This window comes from Centruroides sculpturatus, unplaced genomic scaffold (assembly GCF_000671375.1).
Source record: "Centruroides sculpturatus isolate CEXI.00-Female unplaced genomic scaffold, Cexi_2.0 scaffold693, whole genome shotgun sequence".
Taxonomy (NCBI): domain Eukaryota; kingdom Metazoa; phylum Arthropoda; class Arachnida; order Scorpiones; family Buthidae; genus Centruroides; species Centruroides sculpturatus.
In genome coordinates, this window is record NW_019384855.1 from 230345 (window position 1) to 252373 (window position 22029).

General features: G+C 30.1%; 1 pseudogene; it reads left to right on the plus strand.

Moving 5' to 3' along the window:
- Positions 1–22029, plus strand: part of LOC111630565 — an 80358-nt pseudogene that overhangs the window by 446 nt on the left and 57883 nt on the right.

The following is a 22029-nucleotide window of genomic DNA, read 5'->3' on the forward strand; positions in this document are numbered from 1 at the left end:
ACGTGTAGACGTTTAAGTGACGCAAAAACAACGTGTATTTCCATCTGTTACGTTCAGAGAATTAAAATTACCTAAGTAGTTAAAGTAAAGTGGAGTATGTAAACAACTGTTATATTAATTAAAAGCTATAATGTTTGTTTACGTACTTTCGTGGCAGCTGGCGATGCGGCACCGGTGATGCCGCGAGATGGTCGACCTCTTTTGTCTCGTCGGTGTCCCGGTCCTTGCCGCCTAGTGTGTCGGTTTTGTGTGTTTTGCATATTTTATGTAATTATTATGTGTAATGCAATAAATGTCTGGTGTTTCCTCCCGAGGACTCTGTTGTTTTTTGTACTGCCGAGGGGACGGTGCACGTGGATGAGGATGGATTGAATGATGTGCGTGACTAATCTTGGATGAAGGTGTGCGGTCGTAAATGTGTCACTTTAGTAGAGCTCGTCTCGTAGTTCTAGTTGTTTAGTTATGGAGTTCTAGCTTATTAATATCAAAATCACTAATGAATGTAAATAGTAAAAGACAGTAAAAATTTATACTAAACATGATTAAAACTAGTAGTAAGTGTGAATCACCATTCGCTTACTACTAGTTTATACATTCACTTTGATCGGTGTGACTTCCTATACTTTTCAATACTTTTTCATTTTATTTAAAAGCAGTTTTTGATGAGTTACTAGTGGAAAGGAATGAAACAGTTTTTAGCGTGAATCTGTGTAAATATCATTGTGTATAACTGTGGTGGCCAAACTGCAGCTCCCGTATATTTAATTATTACTGTTAAATATATGGGAATACATATCCATAATATAAAATAGTTTCAAGAGAGAATGCAACTCTTGTATTTCCAATAGGTGATATATGGCTTCTGTCGCGACAAGGTATTGCCAGCTCTAACAAATAAAGTATAGTCACTGATAAATTATTGGGCTGAAATTTGAAAAAACTGTAGACCTATAAATTCCCACTGTTGTTTGTCCACCTGTCTGTCTGTCTTTCCGTAATCTTGAGAGTGGAGTCAGATAGATGAAAGATGAGACCAGTTATTGAAACCTTAGGAGCAGGAGGCCCTGATTAACTATATATGAACTTCTGATGCAAACCAGCAGTCATGTTATTTCAATTAAAAAATCCCTCTGATATATGACTGTTATGACTCTATAGGGGCAAGCTACTAATTTGAGGTGGAGAGCATATATTTTAAATTAAATAAATTAAAAAATATGATTAAAAATTGCAGCCTGGCAATGTGACAATGTCATAATAAATAATTTTTCATTCTGATGCAAATAAAACTTAGCACCATATGTATATGTATTAAAATCAAAATGGTCTGTCTCCATTGAAATTGAAACCAGTACTTTACAAAGAAACACTGTGTTAGTAGGTCATACTGGGTTGGCTTTGGGATCTACAATTCATTCCTCAAAAGGACCACCCATTAACTTGAATTGTGTTAGCTTGAATTGTGGAAAGTTTTAATAAAACGGACGGAAGGTCTTTGCATAGGGATAGGCGAGACAAAAAGATTTTATTTTCGGCTCAAACTTGGAATTGAAGAGAGCTGTTTGTTTCCTCCTGTAGCAACTATTCTAAGTTTGATTTTTGAATAACAACCTTTGGTTATATACAAAATATAGGTATACAGATGTAGTTTTAGTTTTTATATTATTTTTATTATGTATTATTATTTATTTAATTTTGTTTGCATTGTTTGAACTGTTAATTACAATTTTTTAAATTAATTGTAACTCTTTTTTCTTTTGTGGTATAACTACAGAAATTGTTTTAGCGTTGTTTCACACAAAAGATGATCAAATTTAAATTTATTTTAATTATTTTAGTGACTTCATTAATTTTTGTTTTATAAATTTACCTGATTTTTAAAAATTTTTTAAATTTTAATTTCAAGTTAGTTAACATTAACTGAACTATCGGGCTACCTAGTTGTGAATAAATGTGAAACTTCAATGTTTTTGATCTAACTTGGGTTATCTTCAGACATTTCAAAAATAAATAGATTGCAGAGATAAAATTCAAACAAATGTAGTTAAAATTATAGAAATAGCTATGTATTTCAGCTTTTATAAATTTTCTAGAATTGGGTTTTGTTAGTTGAGTAATATTTATTATAATTCAAGATGGAAGACAAATGATAACTAAGGGTGCGACTATGCAGACGCAAATTTAGAGCGAGCGAGAGGTTGCGAGCGATTTAGTTTTCGCAAAGGAAAACCGTGCACAAACGAGAAGTGAGAAATAACACTGGCGAGAGCGAATTTCTGGTTCACGCACATATCTGACAGGTTTTGATATTTATCGCATCTCGCCTCTTCTCGCCACATATTCTCACTCGCTCGTGTCTGCATAGTTGCACCCTAATTGTATTAGTATTAAAATTATAAGCTTATTATTTTATGCAAATGAAATCAATAAACTAGTTGAAAGAATTAACTTTATATATTTTGCAAAGTAATGCCTATACAAATGTCATTTGTAAATAATGAGCTTATTTTCAAAATGTCACTTTCCTAAAATTTTCAAAATTGAGATATTGATTTCTTCAGATTCATTGATTTCTCTTCTTCCTAGAAAGGAAGAAGCTCCTCTCCTTTTATTTTTGCTTTCATTTTGTTTCAAAGCATCATATAAGGTGTAAAAAGTTATCAACTATTGTCGACAACAAAATGGCAGTCATCCTATAGAGAAAACTTTTCAGTGCAAAATACGACTTGTCCTTCATTCTTACATGTTTTTTCTGCTATTTTTTTTTTTTTTTTCAAATGTCTGTGGTACTAGAGATTTGCTTTCAAAATACAGTATTCTTTGTCTCATCTGTAGCTCAATATATAGAACAAATAGGTTAAAATAATTCATTTAATTTTTTGTCTGCTATCAATATCATTTGCATGCTATAAATTATACATTACATTAACCTATGATGATGATAATTTATGTATGATTTTGATATTTGGCATATTCATCATTATTTTTATAAATGTATGTAGGTTTTCTAGATTTCTGTTTTGAAGAATTTAAATAAATTTGAATGAAAAATAGACATCTTACATCTCTGTATATAAAATACTTAGCTTAAAATTATGATGTGTTTTTCTGACAAGAAAAAAAGAAAATAGAAATGGTGGCACTGGAAATTGATGAAGTATTATGAAATATTTGTTATGAATAGCCTGTATTGGAAATGAGGAGGGCAAAGCTCATAGGGTGAGCGAGCAATCAAGGAATTGGGAGTACTACAGTGGCCAAGGAAAAAGAATAGAAACGGAGGCATCAGAAACCAATAAATTGTTACAAAATGTTTGAACAAGTGTGTGAATTGAGTGGAGTTGGGCTAAGAGGGAAATGAAGTAAGTGGGGAGTTAGATCAAGCAGAGTTGAGTGAAGCAAGCAGGGATGGGAATTGGACTACCCACCCTGTGGGAAGTTGGTTGAAGCTAGTGGGTTTGTTTGAGGGGTTGAGTTGTCACAAAATTTTTGTCATGAATAGTCTATATTGGGAACAAATGGATGAAGCAAGTGGAGAGCTGGGTCACTTTGAATCCTAGTTTTAACATATAAACATATATGACTCAGAATTAATTAATTAATTGCAAAAAGTTGTTAAAATTTATAAGATTTCAATATTGTACTTTGAGTCTAGTTATAACCCAGTACACTATAGCAATTGATGGGAATTGGCCAATTTATCATTAAAAAATTTTTCTATTATTTTTGTGAAATTTTTTATAACCTTTTTGTCATTTATTTTTTTTTATAGCTCTTCAACTTTGTCTTGTTGAGTTATCAGTTAGCTTCTGTTTCAAATATTGCTAAGTTTCTAGACAAACTGAACTGAAATTGAACTTTTCAATTGAGTATGTCTAGAAACTTGGATGAAATTTAAAATAGTATAATAATAAGGTATTAAACTGCATAAATAGTTGAGTTACTTAATGCACCTTTAACAGTGAAATGTTTAAAAAAATACTAATGTTTTCAACTTGATTAATGCTCTTTTTTTAAAAATCCTACTGCTAAAGGTGCATGAAGTAATTTAGCTAAGTTATAACAGAGGATAGTACATTATCTTCATTATATTGCATAAATATATGAATAAGCTAAAGTTGGGCCTGAAACAGACCAAAAACATTGTTATATCTTCACATTCAAATAAGTATGGCACTCTCTGGACAAAGAAATAATTTACAATATATATCTTAATCTTTATTGCATGAAAGCTAAAACACAACTGTTCACACAAGAGGGTGAACTCCAAGATGAAGGGAGAGAGAAAAACTTCAGACACTAATGGAAGATGGACTGATACCGAGGAGCAACAAACATATGCAATGCTAATAGATGATGGAAAGAGATACCCACTCCAATCACTGTCATAACACAATTCCCATTGTAAAGATAAAATGCATTAAGCAATATCCATCAGATTTATTTCCAAATAAATAGTTTTGTTACTTTAATGGATTTTATTTTATTGACTGATCATAGTAAAATATTAAAACCACATGCCATATTTGGCCTTATGCACCTTTATATAATTGCTATTTATGCAATTTATATCAACTATTTATGCAGTTTAATACTTTATTATTATACTATTTTTTAAATTTCATTCAAGTTTGTAGACCAGGGGTGTCCAACCTTTTTGTTTCTCTGGGCCGCATTGGAAGAAGTCAAGGAGTTTTAGGCCACAAAGATATATAATATATACTTGTGGCCCAATATACAAGTATATTTAAAAATTAACATGTCTATATTATAATAATAAGTATTAAAACTTTATCAAGAAAAGGGATATTTTAAAAAATTACTTCTACAGACACTTTCAATTTTTACTTAGAAATAGATAAATTCATTTATTATAACAGAGACAAATGAAAATTTATTTGAAAAACACAAATATTTGTATTATTTGGGTCTCTAATTAATAAAAAGTGACGAAACACCATTTTAAAATGTATTTTTATTCAATTAATATAATTATGAATAATATGTAGCCAAAGCGCCAAATGATACTTTTTACGTCAAACAAAAAAAAAATTACCCACATTTGGTGCAATGTTGCAAAATATTGCAACGTTGGAAGAAATACTAAATAAAGCTGGAGTTGTGAATCAAAAGATTATAGACCGAAGTGCGGAAAAAAGAGAGAGAGGACAAAAGATAAAGAAGTGAGAAAGGTTGAAAAATTAAGGGTCCATATTTGCTTCACAGAAGATCTATTCAACCTTTCTCACTACTAAATAATAATAAAAAATTAATAAAAAATTAAAACATTTGTCAGTTTTGTTTAAACCAGGCATGGCTAACATACGGCACGCGGGCCAGATCCGGCCCATCTGATGAATTTATGTGGCCCGCGATTAATCTTTCAATATTAGGTACTGAAGTCTGAATAGCTTGAAAAATTCCGATGCCTTAAAAAAAAATCAACAATTCACTGTGCGTTTGGAGTTAACCCTCCATTACAAATCTCATAAGTACAGCGTAAAGTGTTGATAAAGCATGTAATGTGAAAAATGTATCTGTAATCTCTATCTACAATTCAGTCTCTACGGGGTGATACCACAATGAGATCGCTCACCACCTCAAAATCTTCCTAGGGCAGCCTCTGGTTCAGCCCGTGAAAAAAGTTTTCTTTCCAATTCGGCCCAGGGGCAAAAACTGTTGGTTACCCCTGGTTTACACGTTTATTGGGCCGCATTGGAACTTGCCTTGGGCTGCATGCGAGCCGTGGGTTGGACACCCCTGTTCTAGACATACTCAATTGAAAAGTTCAGTTTCAGTTCAGCAATATTTGAAACAGAAGCTAACTGATAACTCAACAAGACAAAGATGAAAAAAAAATAAATGACAAAAAATAATAGAAACATTTTTTAATGGTAAATTGGCCAACTTGCAGCTTGTGAGCCACATTGTGGTTCTTCTAGACGCTTATATCCCTTATTACTTACAATTATGGGTCCAACTTTGGTGCTATTTTATTATATATATAAAATATTGTTCCAATATAGGATATAGCTCTCACATATTTCTGGTAGGTATTATGGGGTTCCTACCATGACAAGATTAGGTTCACCCAAGGTATATACTTATAACAAATCAAATTCAAGTGCTTTCAGACTTTCATCTTTAGGAAATGTTTAGAATATTCCTGAAAGTCAGAAAATAATAGTTTGTTTTATTCTAAGTTTCTATACTCCATTAAAAAGCAAATTTTTATATTGTAATATAAGTTTGTGTTATCTTATATATTTTAAAAATATTATTACATTTTTTTGTAGTAAAAATTTTTTAGGAAAATAACAATTTTTAGATACAAAAATGAATGTTATGATAACTTTCTGTGGCCCACATAAATTTTTATATATTAATTGTTGCTAGAATTATAAGTATTTATTTAAATTTTTGACTTTTTAAAATTTTATTGTATTTTTTTATACTTTCTTCCCATTTAACATATAGAAATAAAATGAAATTAATATGAAAGTAAAAGTATATTTAATGTTAATAATTTCTAACTTTTCCGTGTCGATAAATTTTATTTTGATGTGATTTCTGTGCCAAGTAATATATTTTTATTGTAATAGTTATTCGCTTATCAACATTTGTTGATTTATCTTTATCTTTTATCAAATTTTGGCATTTTATAACAGATACAAAATTATTATCTGATTTTTTTATGTCGAGATAAAAAATTGATTATCACAGAATTTGATTTATCTGTTTATACAAACAAATTAATTATCTGAGTTTAGTTCAAAGTGTACAGTAAATTTCTGGGCTTTTTTTCTTTTTATTGATAGAGATTTAAACAGTGAATCGTTTTGTATTATGTCTGAATTAATTTACTTTTATTTATAATTTATATCCAGTGTGCAGTGTGTGTTTATTTCTTTCTTTCTTTATTTATTTATTGGGAACACTTCCAGTACACTTGATCAATTCTAACTGGATTGTAAAAATTAAATTTCCATTTATTTATTTTGAATTTAGTTAATGTTAAATAAGAACTTCTGAATGAGATGCAGCATTGTTATTACTTATAAGTGCATAGTGCGCTCTTAGTAATCCAAACTCTAATTAGTCCATAGAATACTCACCAACTCTGATTCTCAAAAACTACAGCCTACTGCTTTATTCAAAGAGTTTTTATTTATTACTGACCTTTATATACTAAGTGCTTTTGAAACTGTGCTACATCGTCAGGGTTTATAACAAATGTAATAAAAATAAAACCCAAACACCAGAGATAAAACAATCTCCTTTCTCCATATCTCTTCTTTTTTAACTTTGACAATTTTTACATACAAAAAAAATCAACTCTGGCTAAAAAAGGAGAGAAAAGAAAAAGAACATTTGGGTTTCAAATGCTCTGTGAACTTTTGAACTTATAGCAAATGAACACTTTATTAGAAATATCTCAGAGCTTTCAGTTAATGTCATTTTTCTACAACTCTATTTAATTAATTTTTTTTATTTAACAACTATTTCTGACATTAGGAAAGTCATAATGTCTTTATCATAAACTATTTTGCATTTCTTATTCTGCCTTTGGTACCTTTTCCACCATCAAGATAGTCGCCCTTTCCCTAACTTCCATCACTAACTTCATTCTATCCTACTCAACCTTCACATCTCTACTGTGTACTTTTGCCATTAACAAGTAAGATTGTTGGGCTGCAATTTTCAAATTGTAGACTTATGAATTCACACTGATGTCCGTCTGTCTGCTTTCCTTAATCTTGGGAACAGAGTTAGATAGATGAAAGTTGAGACTAGATATGGAAAGCTTAGGATATACTAATTAAATATATGAACTTTCAGTCTGGACCAGAAGTGCTCTGACCACTCACACTTCTTGGCAAGACCTCATAGGTGCCAAATCTCATTATCCATATCTTGTTCTTTACTTGTTATTGTACTTGCTCTGCGTATTAATGCACTCCATGCAGTCCTTTTGTACTCCCAAAGGTTTTTTATTTTAAGAGAATTTATACTGGGACATATAAATTTCTTTTTTCCACAATTCAGTTGATGTATAATCAGGACTTTTCTTCTCATCATGAGTGTGTCTGTACACAATGTTTTCTCATTTCCATCTATCACAATAAATTCTTTCTCATTTTTTAAGCTAATTCTTCTGCTTTATAATTCATTAACAGATTGCATTTTTTCCATAAACATTGCTAAGAAAAAACTTTAAAACAATTTATATTATTTTTTCTAGTTCTTTTTCTTTTGCAAAGAATGTTTTTATTATTCCTGTTCACGTTTCAATATTCATTCAGCTTTTCAAAATCGTATACAAAACTGGTTATGAAATTTTTTAACATTGCAATAACACTGTGCTGACTGAATTTTGGCAACTTATCATAGCACTCTAAAATTTCAAGTATATCTTTGAGGAACAAATATTTGCATTTATTGGTGCAATTGCAGTTCCAAATGAGGTGATTAGGATCTTATCAGAGCTGTTGACTGTGCCCTGTAGGAGTAAGAGTCAAAGGAACTGATGGTTTACACCTGATCCTTTGGGAGATAGAGCCTTTCCCAAAATCCCAAGCCTAGGTAAATTCAAATGTATCTTCAGTAACATAATGAAATTTAATAAATCTTTCATATTTACATTGCAATCACACCAAAAAAAAATACCAGACTTATGGAACCTTTATTTTATTTAAATCTTTTAATGGCAGATCTATTAACATCTAGGCAATATGTATTTCAGATTTTTTTTTGTACTACTACTGCTCGGTTGCCTGTTTAAAACATTTCAACACCTCCTTTCTATACAAACATTTTTAAAAGAGAAAACCAATGATTCAATATGATCTAAATCACATTTTTTTTAAACTATACACCTTCTCACAATACTATTAATGCATTAGTAACAACCAGCTATTATTATTTTCTTTTTTCCTTTAAATCTTAAAAGAAAGGAAAGTTAAAATTGACAGATATTCCACATCTGCTTTCAAATTGACTTTTAAGTACAGTTAATCCACAGATTATTTGCACAAAAGTAAAGTACTTTTGAATAAAACAAAATTTAATTTTCTTAACTGAACTTTAAAAATATAACTCGCTAATCTTTATCTTTGGCTAACAGTTCATATATTCAAAATTTTTTCAACCTCTCGAAAGGCTCTCTTTAGTGTTTTGTACATGGAACACTTCTTAAAACAACTTTGTCTTCAGGACAAATATAACCATCTATGTTTTTATTTTTGCATTTTATATCTCCTGATATTTTCCTACAGTCAATTTTCCTCCCTCACATTATTTGAACTTTTTGGAATAATTCTTCTTCCAATGAATTTTGCCTTCTCCGAGGAGGCTTTTAAACAGTCATAAGATCTAGTTTTAAAAAATTTAAAATATTTCTCCATTTAAAGAATGTTCTGTTTGAAAATCTGAAATGGTGTTCATTCCAAAAACAATGGTCTTTTAAGAAGTGTTTCGTCTAAAAAACTTCGAAGATGACTTTTGAGAGTTCAAAAATATTTAGAAAATATGAACTGTTAGCTGAAGCTAAAGGTTAGCGAGTTATATTTTCAATATATCTCTTTAGTTTGGAAAATGTTGATAACTTCATACAGACCTTATATGAAGAATTTATTGATCAATAAAGGTTTCAGTTATAAGTTATTTTGCAATTATCATCAGGTTTCATATTTTCAATAATCTATTTTGAAATATCAAACGTGATGAAAGCTACAAATGTAACTGAAATCGCAGTTATTTCAATACATTTTATTGTAAATAGGTAAATTAATTCTATACATTAAATAGTAAATTATCTATAGTTTTATTATAAAACTCTGGTAGATGGATTTTGTCATTATTTCATAAGAAAATTACGAAATTTGTGTTTAGTCATATTAATGCAATAAACTATACTTACTTTTTGTTTTATTTTACAGATAAGATCGATGAAATAAGCTCACCACCATTTGTGGTGAGTAAAGCAAGGCAGGAAAGTAAGAATTTGTCTTAAGATTTTACAAACTTCAGAGTTTTTGAATAGGTAATTGTTTTATTTTTGAATTATTTATATTATTAAATTAAAAAAATATTTTTATTAATTTACATTAAATTTAATTATACTTACATTAAAAACAGTCAAACCCCATTAATACAAAGTTGAAGGGACTTAAAAATTGGCATTTTTGTATTAAGGTAGTTTGTATAGTTTGCTTAATACAGCAAACTGTACAAATTTAAAAATAATTTATTTGCTTGGATTTCAATGCAAACTGTTTGTGTTTAACTGAATTATGGTATTCTAGTTTAGTTGTTTAATTATTTCCATTATTAAAGCAATTAAAAATAAGAAAGATTTTAGAAAATCTCTCAAATTTCTGGTTTTCTATGTATATGTTAATTATCTTCAGCATTGTCACAGTGTACACAATACTGACTATAAGAGAAAGTGCAATTTTTTGAATTGGCGTAAACATTCAGTGTATAACTGCATTGTCAATGATGATAATAACATTGTCACTCTAATCATTGTGGCCAATATTAAAGTAGAAAAATTCATCCTCGGTTGTGTTGCAGCTCCTGCATCCCACTTTGGCTCTTGTTACTCCATGGAAGCTGGAAGCAGTGTGCTAAGTATTAAACAATTTGCTATTGAATTTGCAGGACTGCAAATTCAACACCAATTATATTACTTTGTATTATTATTTATTGACTGATATTTTGTATTAACCAAACTGATTAACATTGAAATCTTTGTCCACACAATCACAAATCTACTCATTAACAGATTTTGCATTAACTGATAACTTAATAAAAGGGTTTGACTGTTTTAATAGTCATTAGAAAAGGAAAGTAAGTACTGATTTAACATAAGAATCAATGAGAAAATTAGGTTTTATTGTTGTCTCATTATCAATGACACAAATTATTCCAAAAAGCAAAAAATCCTTTGAAGATAAAAGTCTGAAGGTGAATCAGCAAGATTCAAAACTGTTTGAATTGAAAATACATTTAAAGATTTTACTCCAATAAAACAGCTTCTGATAACCTCCAATTGAAATTCAATATTATATCAAAAATTACATATATTATATTTTTAAGACAATGTGATAAAGAGATACTTTTGATATTCGTGATAGGAGTTGATTAAAAGTTACAAAACTATATTTGAATACTTTCATTTTGGATTAAACATAAATTCCTAAATTGTAATTTTGCCATTGTTCCTACAAAATTTATATTTAAAATAAATTAATTTTGTAATATTTTAATTGACATTAATACAGAAATCTATTGTAAAAAATTTAGGACTGTCATTGAATGAATGAGAATTGTCAAGCAACAATGAGACAATCATCCCATTTTTGCTTAGAATTGATTAATTAATAATTGCATTACTTTTATACTTTTAAAAGTAATTATCTTAAATCGTGGTTTTACAATCCACGAAACCTTTTTATAACAGTGTTGTCTCCGTAACAATCTTCACAAATGTTTTCGACCTCCACTGAGGTCTGCTTCAGGTGATGTCGAAAACATTTGTGAAGATTGTTACGGAGACAACACTGTTATAAAAAGGTTTCGTGGATTGTTATTACTCAACACAGTGTTAAGTTATTAGAAGTTGTTTTGCATGGTTTTACATTTTATTATTTATTAGCAGCTTTTTTAATTTATTTGAAATTTGAATTGTTTATGAAAAAAGTAAATTGAACTCACAAGTTTGTTGAATAAAGAAATTACAATTAATGATTATAAAAGTGAAACACACTTTGATATCCAGTGGCATTTTACTGTAATAAAAATGCTTTTGACCTATTCATGGGTCTTTTTCAGTTAGGACTATCACATAAAATTTAAAAAATGCTATTTTATGTATTCTATGAGATATTCCTAACTGAGAAAGACCTATGTATAGGCTGAAAATATTTTTATTATAGTAAAATGCCACTGGAAATCAAAAGGTGTGTTTCATTATATAATTGTTTCTCATTCCAGTAAAACTTGAGATTGTTTTGATTACAATTAATGTTTGACATAGATATACAGGATGTATTTATTTAAGATGAATTTAATAATTAACTAAGCGACAAATATTGTTTAAAAATTTTTAATGTTGTGATAATTATGCAATAAATAGCTTATTTCTGTTTATGATAGCAAAACATTTTTATATTTAATTTACTTTCACATCATTTGTATAAAGTCGGCAATGACGAATTGTTAGCTTTATATACGTAAGCATTTAAGAACATTTTATTCAATGAAAGTGGATTAATGATTGCAAAATACACTTTTTATTTATTTATTTATTTTATTTTTTACATTTCTATAATTCTACTAAATCTCTTCTTTTAATAAATAATCATCTAGTTAATATTATATATATATATATATATAAATGCTTACATACAGGATTTTCCAGAAAGAATGATACCATTTTAAATTATTGTAATTATGCTAATTATGTGCCCAGTGCCTATGCCATACTGGCAATCTATTGTTCTCAGATATGGCCCAAATTTAAATTTCAATATTTTTCTATAATAAAGAGTTTGTGAAAGATTGATTTCAGGCCCTTATTAATAGAGGGGTCCCGGGCAATTGTCTATTTGCCCATAGGATAACATGCCACTGATGAAACTTTAATATTTACTCTATTGATTGTTTTACAGTACATCACATACTTCTTGGGTAATAATTAACATAATTACAGTAATTTAAAATGGTGGAATTCTTTTTGGAAGACTTTGTATTTTTTATTATTCTAAATTTTTAAGTAACAGTTGAATGTTCTATAATTTGACAGTAAAGAACTCCTGATGACAGTCTAAAAACTAGGCAGAAAACATTTGAGATTGAAGGGATATATTCCAAATGAGCACTTCTAATTATTGTCCCACAACCTTAGACTTATAATAGGTTGTTCAATAACCATGAACGGTCTCTCATGAAGTCACACTGCTTACATTTATTTTTATTTTTCATATATTACTTTTTCATCTGTTATATATAAGAGGAAAAGTATGGCAATCAGTTTAAAATATGACTGCCAAGATTTTTACATTTTTGGACTTTCGAAATGTCGAGAAATACAAAAAAAAAGTTGGAGGTTTTTTCTTTATGTATGAATGTTTGTGTGGGGAAGAATGATTTTGTTTACCTACTTTGAAGCTTAATAATTCCTCTGCCTTTTGTCAAAAATTTTGAAATTTTGTATGGAGGTTTATGTATTAGGAGGATCGATTCTATTAAATTTTGATGGTTAAAGATTGAGAAGTGGGGAGATAGAGAGAGGAGTTGTCATATCCCAAGTGTGGTCTCACTTGAAAATTTTACTTGATATTAACATTTACAGTTTTTTTATAAAACTTGACTCTACTCATAAAATTAAGTTTTTTGCCATTTTATAATAATTAATAATGTAAAATGTTTTTTTTTATTATAAAATCCAATAACTAATAGTACCATGAATGATTTTAATTCTTACCAGGAAAGTTATGCAAATCATTGCTGGATTTTATATATATATATATATATATATATATAAGGATTTCAAAGCTTAGTTTAAACTAAACGACTTGTAAGTACATTAATGGAGTAAAATTGTGAAAATAACAAGATAAAAGATCATCCTCAATAAGTGCTTTTATGCTTAATTCTCATTAATTTCAGTTTTGTTAAATTATAATAACAATAATTTTCATATAATAGGTATATCATTCGTTATTATTGTTATTATTTACAATTAGTAATAATTAAATAGACTAAAAACAATGTTAAATATTAATTCTCATTATTTGAATGAGTATTTCAAAATTTTAACTGTTACAAATGCAGAGCTGTTGCTAGTGATGATTGAATTATTGCAGATTATGAGACATTTTAAAATTCTGTTTGTGTCAGCTATTTGTGTAACATATTTCACTATAATATAACACATGTATTACATCAAAATAAAAATTAAATAAAAGAAAATAATTTATATCAGCAGAATTTATTTAAAAACAAACATTTTCAATTGTTCAGATTGGATGATAGAACCTGATAATGACTTATTTTCTATTTGTTCTTTTTATTTTATTGAAGTAACTTGTTTTCATTCAAGTTCAAGACAAAATATTAAATAAAAATAGTTGTTATAGACATGGTTTGATATAAATTAAATGTATAAAAAAAAAAACAATTATTTATCATGACATCGTCACAATGCCATGCTACAATTTATAATCATATTTTTAATTTATTTAATTTAAAATATATGCTCTCTACCTCAAATCAGTACTGTAGTGTCTTATCCCTGTACATCATATGTTTCCTGTTAGCAACTGAGTGGTGTCAGTCAACTGTCTATCACCTTTTGGGAGAAACTTTTGAATTGAAATAACATGACTTGTGATTTGTATTGGAAGTTCATATATAGTTATTCATGACTTTCTGCTCCCAAGATTTCCATATCTGGTCTTGTATTTCATTTATCTAACACTGTTCTTGAGATTAAAGAAAGACGGATGGATGACAATGGGAATTTATAGGTCCAATTTTTCAAATTGCAGCCCTATTATATAATTTATAATAATTTGAACGTTGTGTAGCAACGAGTAAGCATTTGTAACATAGAAATTTTGAAATGTGGTATTCTGTCTCATGAGTGTTGAGCTTGAAAGTGCTTGTTATACTCATACCCTATTCAAAGCAGAACTACTTTGTGCTGTTTTGCTATAGGTCTTTTGTGCTCAGTGGTAACTTGCAAGTCATGCACTCCTTTTGATAAACACAATCAGTTATTTACATTAATTTATTTAGAGCCCTTGTATTAGATTAGCTTTGTGTATATTTTGTCATATAAGCTTATTTTTAGTGCATTCTACCAATTAAGAATTAAGAAGAAAGTTTGCAAGTGCAATGATGGCTCAAAAATTCAAAGAAAGAGCATTTCTCAGCACTGGTAATTATTGAATATGAATGTTATGTCAATTGGAACCGATGAACAACAGGTTGATACAGGTGCTTCTTTCAATTTGGCAACATTCATGGTATAGTCTAGATTAGATTAAAAGTGTTCATTATTGATAAATTTAGGTGGTTGTAGCAAAGTAATTTTTTAGTTTTTACTTTTCCAGCTTGTTATGTATATAACACAGGAAAAGTATAGGAATCGTATCAAATTTGACTCTGGATTTTTGCAAATCTTCATGTTTTGAGAGATCCCTGAACCCAAAATAGTCAAAACATGGAAAACAATTTTATGGACATAACGCGTGTGTGTTTCATTTAATATCTCAGGATGAGATAATGATTAAGAAACAAAATTTGGCATGATAACTTGTATTAGGAGGGAGGAGATAGAGGGGATCACATATTATATCTTGAATGGAATTGGATTTAATGAAGATTTTGTTCATTATTAGCATTTATAATATTTGTCTCTACCCTCCAAATTAAGATTTTTGCCATTTTATAATAATTAATAATATAAAAGTTATTTTTAAACAAAATTTCATAACAGATAGCACCACAGACAATTTTAATTTTGTGCTAATGTCTTAATGTTTTTTGCCAGGGAATTTATGCAACTCAATACTGGACTTTTTAAGTATTAATAAATGATTAATTTGGAGTTGCAATATGTCTTTGTGACCTTTTGGGTCAGCATCCACCTTTTTAGTGCCCTGTCAGGATTGACACCACTAACACGGAACACGGAAGCCAAGACAGCAATTACTACGTCACACTGTTGCGCGAGTGGTCCCGTGAGTGGACAGACGGATTCGTAATGTCAGCCGATTGAGAGACAGCATGTGGAAGAGACTCGAACTACACTTAACTAGGATTTAATTAAAAATAAATTGGATAAGATACAGAGGTTCTAAAGTTTTGTCGCAGAAAGAGAGGGTTTACATAAGGTTCGCGTGGTGATAAATACCTTTGGTAACTGATATCCCGATCAGGGTTGTGCTGAATCGGAGAATCAGGTAATAGTTCTTCTTATAGGCTTTTTCAGGATTTGTCCAAGGGTGAAATATCCAGTCAAAATGTCCCGTTGAAATATCCAGGCTCTATTGTGCACTAACACAAAAAAAAGGTTGTTGATAAAGGTTATCCTACGGAATGGGCAATGACTTCTTTCCTCTCCGAGGACTGAAACGGTGACTGACTCTTTTCGGTCATCTCTGGTGATATTCACGGACGATTTCGGCCGTGCAGAGGTTAATAGTTCATGAGAAAGCGTCATGTTTCCTTCGAGAAAATGTAATGGGAAACTTTCTCAGGTAGCTATGAACAACAATTGTTACGTAACTCGAACAATATTAATATTAAAGTCTAGTTCGAATATAGGAATTTCTGCTACCTCACATCTTCTTATCTGCACTTGTCAGTTGTAATCATTTCAAAGGTATTTATTCATTAAATAAATTTTATTTTTAAAACAGTTTATAACTTTTCGAGTATAAAGTTGGAAGGAAAAATATTTACTGGTATTGAAACTGTAGTGTTTCAAGACAATAAAGTTTTGATATTTTTTATTTTAGCCATAAAAAAGATGATAATCTTTTCAAATAATAATAATAATTTTTAGAAAAGTGAAATTAATTGAACAATTGGTAATTAAATTTTATTGTTATTCAGTAGGAGTTGGAGAATGTCATTTTGCTGTAAGAAATTCAGTTTGTACGAAAAACATGAATATTCCGAGGAGATCGAACATAACACTGAATATTATTTGGTAAGATGATAATTTTGAATAATTTAAAAATATACTTGTTTTAATTGATCCAATATCAGTGTTGTTTCCAAATGAATTTTAACTGGTTATTCTACAGCTAAATATTTCCTGTTGTCTGTTAAAAGTGTGCTTTATTTTATTATAATGATTATTTGGAGGTAACTGCTCTATGGATAAGTCTGCTATTGGCTCTTATTATGCGAATATTAAGAATGTGAATACTTATTAAATCAGGTTTGTAAGGAAATTTGGGATAGAAGCAAGCTGGTATTGTGGTCTTACTACCTAAAATTTTTCTTGAGGAAAATACTGCCATATAGCAATGGAATAGTATTTTCTTTACATAAGTTCATTTTTAGGTTTAATTGTTATTTATTGGAACATTTAACGGTCTTGAATGTGTAAATTATAATTTACAACCAATATGATTTTTCAAATTGTTAAACAATTCAAAACAGAGAATCTTTTTTATTCAACAATAATTTTCAATGAAGAAACAGTTTAACTATCTTAATTAACCATTGTCCAGGTTCCAGAATGTAAATAATTTAAAATTCAAAGCTATGTAGGTACATACATGACACATTTTCAACTCCTTAGGATAACAGATTCTTGAAAACAAATAATAACACTTTACATAGCAAATGAATAGCCAGATTCCTTTATCAAGCCATTAAGGCTAAATAATTACTAAGCAATTTTGGCAGAAGTCAGGTTGTCATCTCTTCTTAAATGTAATAATTATAAGTAAATAAATTAAAATTAATTTTAGAATATTCTGAAAGAACAAATTGGCCTGGGGCAGAACTCAAATCCACAAGTCCTACCTACTGTAGAGATGCATTGCAAGATAGTGTAACTGGCCATTATAGGATTTGATCCCGGGATCTCGAAAATCGGGATCCCGACAACTTTTCAGTCCCAAAATTTTTGGGATTAAGTTTTCCTAATCCCGAGATTTTCGGGATTGACATCATTTTAAAAAAAGTTGTAAAATAGACTGCATGAAGCGAAACGTTCAGTGCCAGTGCTTTTAACAGAATTGCTTGCCTATCATTTTAATATAAAATACAAGAAATTTTATTCCAAGCAAGCAGCAGAAATTAACCTAGCGGGCTTGCGATGCTTGCTTGGAATAAAACTTCTTGTATTTTCAACTAAAATGATAGGCAAGCAGTTCTCACTGGGTTACTTGGTAATATAATTCATTTTTGTATTTTTGAATTTTCGCAGGCGCCAATCTATTTTCTGGCGCAGTCGAGAGCACTGTTTCAACATGATGAAACATAAATCTCTTTTGCATTTATGTCTTGGAGTTAATCTAAGATCAGTAACTTTGTTTTAACATTTTACTTTCAATCTATAATAAAAATAAACATTATTTCTTGAATTTGAATTATAATATTCAACTCTTGTTCTAGACATTCACTTTCATAACTATCAGATGCAAAGGATGCACAGGCCTAGGGCTGAGGTACCCCAAAATGGGGTATCAAAAAGTGATCAGTATTATACTTTTATTTTCAAATTTTAAATTTTGTCATTGTAGGGGCCAATTCATAATGTTTTTAGTTAAAGTTCAAAAATAATCAACTATTTATATCATAGTTATTTTTTAATACTTTTTCCAAAAAAGGGGAGCGATAATTAAAATTTCATATGGAGCACATGAAAAGCTAGTTATGACAATGCACTTGTGTGCATATATAAAACATTAACATTTTCTTATGGTATTCTGATACATAATTTATTACTTGAGAAAATACTATCATTTTACTTACGTGTTGCACATAAATGAAGATATATTTGAAATTTACTTTTATATATGAAACATCGCTAAGCAATCTACTATCAAGCTATTTTAAGGCTAGTAAATAAATTAAATACAAATCAACACCTTCCGTTTTAAAATTTGGCTATGGGTAGGTGGTTATTCTTCTGTCTCATGGTAAATTTAATAATTAGAAATAAATTAATTCTAATTTAGAATATTCTGGAAGAAGTAATTTATTTAATTTACAAGGTCTGTTCAAAAAGTATCGGTCCTTTTTTTTTTCCGCGTAAACCAATGATGCGCGAGAGGCCTCCTTTGGTGGAGTTGTGGAGGGGACAGTCATGCACATCCCTGAATTTTTTCCCGCCTGCAGGAAGCGTCAGTCGTTGGCAATCGGCCTATGAGTGAGGTCATGTAGAGCACTCTAGTCGGATTCCACTAAGCTGTGACTGAACAACGTGAGCAGCGATATTACATCAAATTTTGCCAAAAACCTTGGCGATACCCGAGTGTAAACCATTCGCAAGATTCAGCAGGCTTTCGGGGACGATCCTCGAGGCCAAAAAAAGCGTGGCAGGTCTGCAGCAATATCAAAGGTCATGTTGACAGTTTTTTCGACTCTCGTGGGGTGGTGTGTCGTGAGTACGCACTACAAGGCCAAACCATTGCAAAGGAGTACTACCAGGAGGTTTTTCGTCGTCTTTCCGATACAGTGCGACGCAAATGACTGGATCTGTGGTCGATCAAAACTTGGCAGCTCCATCGTGATAACGCATCCGCCCATTCTGCGCATCTGATTCGGGCTTTCGTCGCCAAACACAATACTCCTGTGGTTCGTCATGCTCCGTACTCTATCCACATGGCTCCGTGTGACCTTTGGCTATTTCCCAAGCTGAAAATGTCGCTAAAAGGAACCCGAATTTAGTCGAGAGAAGACATCGTACGAAATGCGACGGACCGGCTGATGGCCATTCCAGAGAATGCGTTCCAGCAGTGTTTCCAGCAATGGCAGGAACGCTGGGAGAAGTATATAAACTACCAAGGAGACTACTTTGAAGGGGATTAGGGTTTTGTACCTCAAAGTTAATAAATTTATTTTTGCCGACCAAAGGTCCGATACTTTTTGAACAGACCTTGTATATACTAGCCTTAAAATAGCTTGATGGATAATCCAGTAGATTGTTTGACAATATAAAGAAATTGATAGTAGCATTCAAAAGTTTCAGGACTGAGTTTATAAGTTCAGAAATTGTTAGAGTTACAGTGCTGAAACACATCCTTATTCAAAATAAGCCCCTCTTGCAACAGCACACTTCTGCCAATGGGTGTAGATGTTGTGGAAGCACTTCTGGAACCCTTCTTTATGATGTCCTTCAATTCAAATTGCATTGTGTTTTTCACTTATGCATTTGAAAACTGTCGACTCTAAAGTTGAAATACCAGCTCGGGAAACAAGTGGTATGATCTTGGCAACCTTTGAAATATTTTTATCAGTGCAAGCTACCACTGATTGCCTGCTACATTTGATGTTTTCAATTTCTTCCCTCTCCTCCTGAAACTGTTAACACCAAGACAGAATGTTATCACCATAAGCCTGCTTCAACATGCAGGTTTCTGTTGGCCCTTTGCCCAAACAAATACAAAACTTAATGTTTATGCACTGCTCAATGAATACCACATTTTACTAATTGCCAAACACTCCACAACCTGCTCACAATACCTTTATATACTGCAGTGATTATGTGACCTGTTTGGATGCGATTGTTCCACGTGCAGGGGATTTATGTTGTAACATAAGCCAAGAATAACCATAAGTGTGGTATACATGTACATTTTCTTGTAGATCAAGTCCCAGAACTTTTGGATACTACCTTATATGTATATATAATAATTTACAAATTTAAAATTTCAGAAAATTGATGGCTATTGTTTCTGCGAATGGAAGAGTATTCTGTATTATATATTATCATTTTTTACATTGGGCATTTTAAATTTGGTGATGAGATGGAAACCCGTATGGAAGGTATTGCTGACGGCAAATACTTGCCCATTATCAAAAGCCAATATCGTTGTATTAAAGGTGAGTTTAATTTTAATGCTTTTTAATATTTTAAATGAGTTAAAACTTTAAATGTTTTAACAATTTAAAAAATTAATTAAAATTGTTTATAAACAGGGTAATATAAAGGATATCTGAGAAATGTTGGGGAAAAACAAAAAATTAAGCATTTCCAAATGAAATAATATAATCAGTTCTTACTTTTTATTCGGTGGTTCTTAACCATTATTCCTTGAAACACTAGTGTTTCACAAATTTGTTACAAGTGTTTTTGCTAAATTATGAAAGCAGCATACTAGCTGACACTATGATTGGACGAACTTCAGTGTAAATTCATAGTTTGCAACACAGACAAAACACAACCTGCATTTTGAGTGAACTTTCCTTGTTATCCCTGCAAAGACAAGAAATATAAATATTATATGTAAGTAATACTTTTTGCATAGAGAATCCCTAGTTTCAAAAAAATTTGTTAGCAATGTTAAAACCTGTACTACACCAAATAGTACAATAAAAGTTTGAATATCTGTGGAAGCTCTGCTTTAGCTGAAGTAAGATTGTTATTCAGAGCTAAGTGTTGTGTCCATTTTTAGAACGAATGAATTATTGTCATTTTTTTAAAAAATAAGGCACAAATGTTTTTATAAAATGTCTTAAAAATGATATTCGGTTTGTTAAAATGCATACATAGCTGATATTTTTAATTATTTGAATAGCTTAATACAAATATCCAAGGAAAACATGAAAATATTTTGACATCCACTGACATATTTCAGAAAAAGTATCAATTTGACTTGATGGTTTTGTACCTGAGTGCAAACCCCAATTCAACAAACACTTTCTTATTATGTAAAATTTCCGGCTTATTTGTGTTGATACACATATGATTTGAGAGTTGAAACTAAGGGCCAAAATAGACTGGTCTTAACTACTTTTGGTAATATTGAAGTTTCTGATAGTAACGAGACACTTGTTGCATATTTGAACGTCAAACTGCATATAAGAGTTAACAATATTTATGTTCAAATATTTACATGCATGACTTCAAATATAATTGTTACAAAATGATAAGTTTTTTTTCTTTTTATGTCTTTAAAATATATTACTTTCTGCAATATATTTTGATAGTTACAAACAACTATAGTAAGAGAAAACTGTTCAAGAATATAAAAGTTCATTTATATAAAATTCAAAAATTGATTCTAAATAATTGCTGTACAATTTATATATATATAAAGAAAAAATGAATTATATAGCAAAATAGAAGTAATCTTGAACTTGAAAAGAAATAGAAAATTAAAATTTATGAAATTAAATTTTACATCAATTTAAAGTAATGAGAGTTGTTGATAATTTTGAAATCAGAAATAGCATCAATGTTAAAGCAACTGGCATTTCTGTTCATATAGAACCTGAAATAAAATTAAATAAAAACTTAAAATTAGTTAAAATTAAAAATTTGTCTGAGGC